General features: G+C 41.1%; 1 pseudogene; it reads right to left on the reverse strand.

Moving 5' to 3' along the window:
* Nucleotides 1–5,789: 5,789 nt before the first annotated feature.
* Nucleotides 5,790–6,596, reverse strand: LOC114303082 (monooxygenase 1 pseudogene; annotated as a pseudogene).
* Between the last annotated feature and the right edge of the window lie 1,733 nt (nucleotides 6,597–8,329).

The raw sequence follows: 8,329 nt of genomic DNA on the forward strand, positions 1-8,329 counted from the left end.
TGACCATGCGAAGACTTCGATGTTGGCCATCAAAAACTCAACCATCTCGGTCCTCTCTTGGGCAGTAAGGCTGGAACCGAGCAGGAAGAACTTATCCGGCCGCTCTATATCGAGTCGCACCTCAACCAGGTCCTCCACAGCTTTGTCCTCTGCCTTAGTGCCCACGTCCTCCAGAACTCCTCGGTCTTTCGGTCCTTCTATCATTTGCACGAACCCTTTGGCAGCCAGGCTGCCGTTCACTGGCACGAAGCATTGTTTGGACATGACTTGATTCCCCCAGATCTCCTCGATTGCCCCCATAGCCGAGGGAAATCTCATCACCTGGTGGTAGGTCGATGCTACAGCTTGCATAGCGTGAAGCCATCCCCTTCCAAGGATAAGGTTGTACGTCGAAGGCACTTGTAGCACCCAAAACTCCACTTGCTTGACCACCGATCCCGCTTTGACCGGCAGGATAATCTTTCCCAAGGGCCACTCCGGTTGCGAGTTGAAACCAACCAGGGGCGAAGTTGCCGGAGCCAAGTCTGTCTCTCGGAGTTTGAGCTGCTTGAACGCATCAAAATACATGATCTCGACCGAGCTTTCCTGATCGATCAAGATCCGTTTAACATCAAATTCCTTGACACGTAGTGTTACTACTAGGGCATCGTTGTCCGGCGTCTGGATACGCTCTAGATCCCTTGAGGTGAAACTAATCGCGTCTTTTTCTTCAGTCTTCCCCCTTTTGATGGCAGGCTGTACCGACAAAACTTCCCTCATATGCTCTGCCTTTTTTATCATGCCCCGGAGTTCGCAAACACGCTCCGGTTCCACGATGCCGTGGATGACATTAATAACTCCTTGTGGTGGTGCGTCTCGGTCATCCTGTCCCCTGGGATCAACCAGAGCCTGATTCGGCTTTACGCCGCCATCAATGTAAAGGTCTAGGTGCCCGGCTGCGACCAGCTCTTCTAAGTGTTGCCTCAAAGGCAAACAATCCTCAGTCCGGTGGAATGTGCAACGATACCGCGGATTGTAGCCCTTCTGTCCATCGCCCAACTTAGCAGGAAACCGGACATACTCCTCGTCTCGGATTTCACTAAGTATGCGATAAATTGAAATCTTAAAGACCGTGGTGATGCCAGTTCTTGCCTTCAATCTTCTGTTGGCATCCACAACATCATCTCGGGTGTAGTCATCTCGGTCGTTCCGACGTCCTCTACCCCGGTTCTTACGATTCGAGCCACGGTCTGATTTCTCTGCTCTGTCACTTGAGCGGCTGGACTCTAGCCCAACTGCGTGCACTTTGCTTGCTGTCTTCTTGTCTGTTGCTACCGGAGTTGACTTCACGGTAGAGGCTGACGCATCATCCTCGACCCAGATGTGCTCATTGATGCGCTGCACGAGCTGGCCCATGGACGTCGGTTGGTGCATGGTGAGCGAGTCTCGCAGTCTATGTCCGACCGGGAGACCACGCTTGTATTGAGTGATTGCAAGGTTGACCGGGCAATCCAAGATCTCGTTGAAGGTCTCCCAATACCTGGAGTTATAAGCCTTCAGTGTGTCGCTCGGTTCCATCTTGACACTTAGTAAGTGATCGACTTCCTTTGATGTTTTTGTGTTGGTTTTGAAGCGCGTCACAAAGGCTTCGGCCAACTGATGCCACCATTGTATGCTCCCTTCCGGCAACCTCTCGAACCACTTCAAGCCCAGCTCGCCTAAACTTGATGGGAAGATCAGGCACATGAGACCGTCATTTCGCCTATGTCCGGCCATAACCTGTCAGAAATGGCTCACATGTATGTAAGGATCGGTTTTCCCGTCGTAAAGCGTAAACTTTGGCTGGTGGAAGCCTGCCGGAAGTGTTGTTGTTTCTATCTCGAGGACAAAAGGAGTGGCACTTAACCTGGCCAAATCTGAATCCACTAGGAGTGGCGCTGCTTGGCGGGGTGGAGGCATTCCGACCTCCTCGCTGGCGTGAACCCCGTAGGATAGTCGCTGGAACGCCGGTATCCTTTGAGCTTCACGTCGGCGAGCCCGCTCCTTTAAGACCGCCCGTAAATCCTCTGAATGAGCGGAGTAAGAGTACTTCGACGTCGTTGCCGGACGTGAGGGCCGGTAAGTGCTATCTTGCACGCTAGACTTCTCTACATGCACGTCGGAATCACCAACCTGGTAACTCCTGGTAATAGAAATGGATGGAGTGCGTCGCTAACTCTGACCGCCTGAACGGCGGGATGGGGTGCGCTCACTGTGGTCACCCACTCCAGCTACACCTTTCCCTTTGACATGCCGCTTGAGCTCCTCCATCTCCGCCGCCATTCGCAGGATGACAGCGTCTTGGTCCCTCAACTTGTGTTCCAGACGTCGGGCATGTGATTCTCTCCGCCGCCGATGACCGTTCGGACTTTGTGAGTGGCCATAACTTCTTCCGCGCTTATCCCGCGCGTCTCCTGACTGTCCTCCGGTGGGTGTCTCCAAGTCCACCATTGGATGGATGGCGGGAGGTCCTTCTCTCATTCGGGTGAACTCCAGGGTGGCTCCGTCTATGGCAGACAACGGAAACTCATCGTTGTTAGCCATGGACGACGATCAGACGAGCCTGGAAGACAAGGTTTTGTCTGTTAAGCTTCCCACAGACGACGCCAATTGTACAAGGAGCAAATATTCTGGCAAGCCCGTACTCCTTTCTTCCGAGCTCCGTTACTGTCCGATCACCTGCGAGCAAATAACGGTGAGCTACCCGGCGGTGTGTGGCCGGAAAACCCCTCCGACGGTCAAGTTAGAACACACACAGGGGATAGATAGAGAGAAGGAAGAGCGTTGAGTATTTAGTGTTGTCTCACCAAATGTTCATTCGTCTGCGTATGGGGGGGCGCAGTCATGCTTATATACCTTTTGCATCCCAAATCTACTCCCAGTGATCTCTCAACACGTGGCACTGCTATCCCATCTGTCAGCATAAACCTTGTTGAGCACCACCTAACCCAACTGCCTGCCCATGCTCCTGGGAGCTCGGCAGCCAGGCAGTATCATCTCGGCCATCGTCTGCCATGCTGTGCTTCATGCCCAAGTACTCCAACAGCTAAGCTCAGATGAGGACCGGACTCGGCGGCATCTCGGCAAAGCCAAGCTCGGGACTACTCATACTTGTTTGCGGTAGACCTATCTGTCGAGCAAACAGGTACCTCGGTCCAACCTTGCCTTTCCGGGCGCCGGTCTCTTAACTTGACTGGCTTCGCCTCCGTCAAACATGTAGCTCGGTCCAACCAAGCGTTGCCTTGACCGAGCAACTTCTTTCCAAACTGGGCCACACCTCCTCGGCCCAACACTTGCCCGACCCAAATCTGTCCGGCAAAACTCTGTCTGGCCTAGATCTGTTCGGCCCAGTACCAGATCATTAATCTCCCTCTCAATGAGTGAGTTATGATACAATGGATATGTTAAGGTGTGTGTTAAAGTATGTGTTAAGAATATATATATATATAAATAAAATAAAATAACCAAACACCTCTCTCTCTCTCTCTTTCTCTCTCTCTCATATGCTACCCAATTCTGCAAATGTCAAACACACCTAACTCCTACTGAAGAACACTTCCAAACGCCTACTCCTCTCTCTCTCTCTCTCTCTCTCTCTCTCTCTCTTTTATGCTACCCTCCAAATTTCTCTCTCTTCCTCCATTGTCATTGTTCTCGCTTACTAGTTGAACTATTTCCACTTCAAATTCCCATGAAATTGAGTTAAAAAAAAAAAACTCTCCGACTTAACTCTTCCTGTCCTTGAATTTCAATCTCCTCCAAAAACTCTCCGGCTTTCGCTCCTCCTTTGTCAACGTTCAAACCCACTGTCATTATCTCCACCATAACTCTTTACCAAACCCAATCGATGCTTCTTGAATCTTCCAATCATTGACCTTGGGATGAAGTTTCAATGCATCATCCGAAACCAAATTCAGTCCTGCAAAACAGGTCCAGTCCGGCCGTCCGGCGAGACGACTGGTCAGACATCCGGCCGGACGACTCCACTCAGTGTCCTTCTCTTTCTCTCTTTCTCTATCCTCTCTCCTCCCTCTCTCTGGCTAGAAGGGTCGTTGCAGTTAACAAAGAAATTAATAACTGACACCAATGGCTGATACTAACACATCTTTTAATAGCTCCATTGGAGCATCATTTGAGCCTTTCACTAGCTAAAATATTAGCGGTTGACACTAACACGTCTCTTAACAGTTCTATTGTGGATGCTCTAAGGTGGATGTATAATAAAATTAGAAAAGATAAAATTAGGAATGAATATATTCGTAAATGGGTGGAAGTAGCACGAAAAAGATAAATTGAGAAAAAATAGATAGTGTAGTGAATAGATATATAAATTTATTTAATTTGACTAACTAAATAGTCATTGTTGGAATTGAATGAAAAATAAAAATTTATGTAGCCGACCTATTTAATAAGATTTGATTTGGTTTGATTTAATAATTTTTTATGGTTAACTTTACCCCAAGGCATTCTTTCTCTTTTTTTAATTATTCAATTGTCAATTTGCAATTGAAAACCTATACACGTGTCATGAATTTGACCTATCGCTCGAGGGATCAATATATAATGTATTAATTTTAAAAATATGTATCATAAAGGAAGTTATAACTTTTATAATAAAAGTTACACAAATAAAAAAAATCCAAAGAAGTGAAAAATCCTAATTTCTCAGATTATTCGCACAATTGGAAGCTACAGATTGTTTTGAAGAGTTTTTTTTCCCCCTCCCTATAGTTTGGTTATTTCTATTTATTTTTGTCTTTAATTAAAAAAATCAAAATTTTAATAATTAAAAAATTAGAATAAAAAAAACCATAAAACAACTAAAACATTATGAAAAAAAGCTGAATTAAAACTGAAAACAATTGAATTAACATTTGGAAACAACTCATAAAAATAACAAAATGCCAGCTAAATTAAATAATTTAAATATTAAAATACAAAATAAATAAATAAATAAAAACCCTAAAGCATTAGAAAAAATGATAAAAACCACCTGCTTTCCCTATTACAGAGGAGGAAACATAATAATACCATAATGATATAATAATAACGAAAGTGGATTTTTGTATCAAAAAACAAAAATTCTCAATTTGGAAAAAAAAAAAAAAATTAATGAAACACACTTTAACTTTGGGTGGTAAGAGATGTCTAAAATATTTTTTTTATTGGTTAAAGCTCCTCGATGAAAAATTTCACTGTTAAATTTTTTCTGTGAAAATGTTGAGGGATCTTAATTACTATAAAAATATTATATGCCTTTTATCTTATAAAATCTTAATATCATGGACCTTAAAAAAAATTCTTCCAAAAAAAAATTACAAAAACACACTAAGGCTTGTTTCAGGAAATAAATTAAAAACTGACTTTTTGACTTTATTGAAAAAAATGTGTAAACAAATAAAGAAGTGATGTGACTCAAAATAAATTAAAAGTTAAAAAGTGACTTTTCATCTACTTGTCAAAAGAAGCCTAAAATGAACATTAAAAACCAACTTAATACTACAATTAGAAAAATTGGAATGCAAAAAATAGAAACCCCATAAAAACAATGAAAAACCAACCAAATGAAACAATTTAAAAATTAGAATACGAAAAAAGCACATTTTGAGGAAAATACCTTTAACCATACGAAAGGCTCGAGAAATTTAGATCTCAAATCATTTCAAGAAAACATCTAAATATAGCAAAACATTTGCAGAAATACTTAATTAAATGTAGAATAATGATTTCACAATAGATACATAAATAAGGACTTAGTAGAGTAACAGCAATAGAAACAGCAACAAAAAAAATTTATATAGCAGAGTTTCTACATCACAAGAGACCACAATCATACCTAGTATGATCATTTTGGTTACGAAAGAAAATAACCATCAAAACAATACTAGCCAATTTCACCAACATTGATGAAAGGTTCCACTAGCAAACCAGTGAGATAAGTTTGCTTCGACAATCGCATCACCCTCATCCTCCGCTCTTTCACATACTTGATCCATTACTTCTCCAACTTTATGCATCATCATCTGACTTCGGCTTTGGATTTGATCGACATCATTAAGTTTCTGGTACAAACATCTAGCGAGAACAATAGCATCTTCCAAACCTGCTGAACCACCTTGTCCAAGGGATGGACGCATAACATGCATTGCATCCCCGGCTACTATTACTGTTCCTTTCCAAAATTTTCCCACTAGCAAGTTCCATGGAGCACGATATCTCACGTGCGTGAGAGACAATGATTCTACGTCACTGTCTTCGATCACTTGTTGAATTTCAGGTGGGAAACCGTTGATTAAGGGTAGGGTTGACTGTTTAATAAGGTCTGGATTTTGTAAAGCCCTGGCATCTGTTCATGTGCAGGTAAACAACATAAAAACAAAAAACAAAAAAAGAAAGAGCATACCGCCAGTAGACTGACTTGTGCACACGTGCACATCCTACGCTATTTATAATCACACAGAGAAAGCAACTAGCAAATGAAATCAAATGTATTAGAAAATACTATTACCTTTAGGAGTGGATTGTTGACCCACCATCGAGTTGACTGACTTATCATCAATTGGAACTCTTCCTACCATAATGCTGTGTTAGAAATTAGGCACTCATGTGGCATGACGTTTTGAATCTTTTGAACCTTATTCATATAAGTTCGAATTTGAATTCAAAACTTATTTGAATAACCACTCAGGATATCTATAGCTATTATATTAACTGATATGGATAGATAAGATATTATCTTATATATCTGATATGATATGGGATATGAGTGATTAAAAAAAAAAACAGCGATCAAGCCATTTTGCACTGTGACTTGTGTGGGTGATATTCATTCTATAATATCACTCCACTGCTGGGTTGGTTTATCAATTTCTAGAAGCATGTGATTTACCCACGAGATCCTTCACTTTGGACTCAACTAAAAGGTATGACTATGTAATTAATCACCTGCTGTGTTTTATACTTTGATTTACATTGGTATTAGAGCATGATATGGGTATTTTCGTGCTTTCTTTTATCATGTGTATATTTATAAAAGAGGAAGATGTCCACTCTCATTAGTTAAGAGCATAAAATACCTTATTTTTATTCATTAATGTCATTTTTAAGACTATAAATGATTTTATTTTGGAAAATGGAGTTTGGTAGTATCGAAATTGGACCAGAAAACACCATGGAAGGCGGCGCGTGGGCCTCACGCACCATCTGACGCCGTGAGCGGCTTCCACGCGTTGACACGCGCTGTTACTCGCTGCCACGCGCCAGACGCGCTCCAGACGCGCCTCCACGCGCCATCACGCGCGCGTCACCCGAGCTGTCCACGCGCCCGCCGTCTACGCTGAGCCGTTCGCGTCGTGCGTTGAGCTGCGTCGTTTTTCCTCCGCGGCTTGGCTGCTGGTATTAAGGCTCTGTTTGTTTTGTTTTAAATTCTGAATCACGTTAAATGGTCATAATTAATTCATTATAGATTTATTTTATGCGTGGTTGGTACTGTTAGACTCATAATTAAATTTTCCATATTCTATAAAATTTTGAAATTTTTATGAAAATAAAAAGTATTTTTTCTGTGATAATAATCCATTATTTAGCTTTAAAATGCTTCTGGTATTGCATAAATGATTTTCTAGGGTTGAAAATTTTATTGTAGACTTCTGAAATGTTTACTATTTACTGGTATAATTTTTTCAATTTATTAGATTCTGGAATTTTTTATTTCTAATTTTATGTGTGTTTATTAGTTATTTAGAATTCCAGAAAAGTTCAGAAAAATTTCAGAAAAATTTCAGAATGATTACATTTTATTATGGCATGATCTGAATATTGAATACAACATATTTTTTTTAGGGTTTGTAATATGTTGCAATTGAAGAAGCATGATTATTTATTTATTTATTTATTTATTTATTTAAATTCCATTATTAAATGAATATAGCATGAGTTATTTGTAAATTTACATTAAGATGCTATTGTATAGAATTTATCATCCTTTGTATATGCCATAAGTAGTGGGAGATTGATTGTTTTGTTTGTGCATGGAATTAAATTAAATTTTGGTAATTATCACTAGAGGCGCAAGAGATGATTACGAGCATAGCAAATTTTCGATCTTGAGACATGTGTAATATTATCATTATTTAATTTAGTTTTTTTTGCTGCAAAATAATTTTTTGTGTTGCTATCATTAATATCCCCTGCGCATTTGTTTACTCTATATGTAGAAATGACTGCTAAGACAGTGGTGGCAGACTTAACGAAGGGAGAGAAATTGGATGGCGACAATTATGATATATGGCGCCGTAAGATCCAATACCTC

This window comes from Camellia sinensis, chromosome 6, assembly GCF_055761805.1.
Source record: "Camellia sinensis isolate YWXY chromosome 6, ASM5576180v1, whole genome shotgun sequence".
Taxonomy (NCBI): Eukaryota; Viridiplantae; Streptophyta; class Magnoliopsida; order Ericales; family Theaceae; genus Camellia; species Camellia sinensis.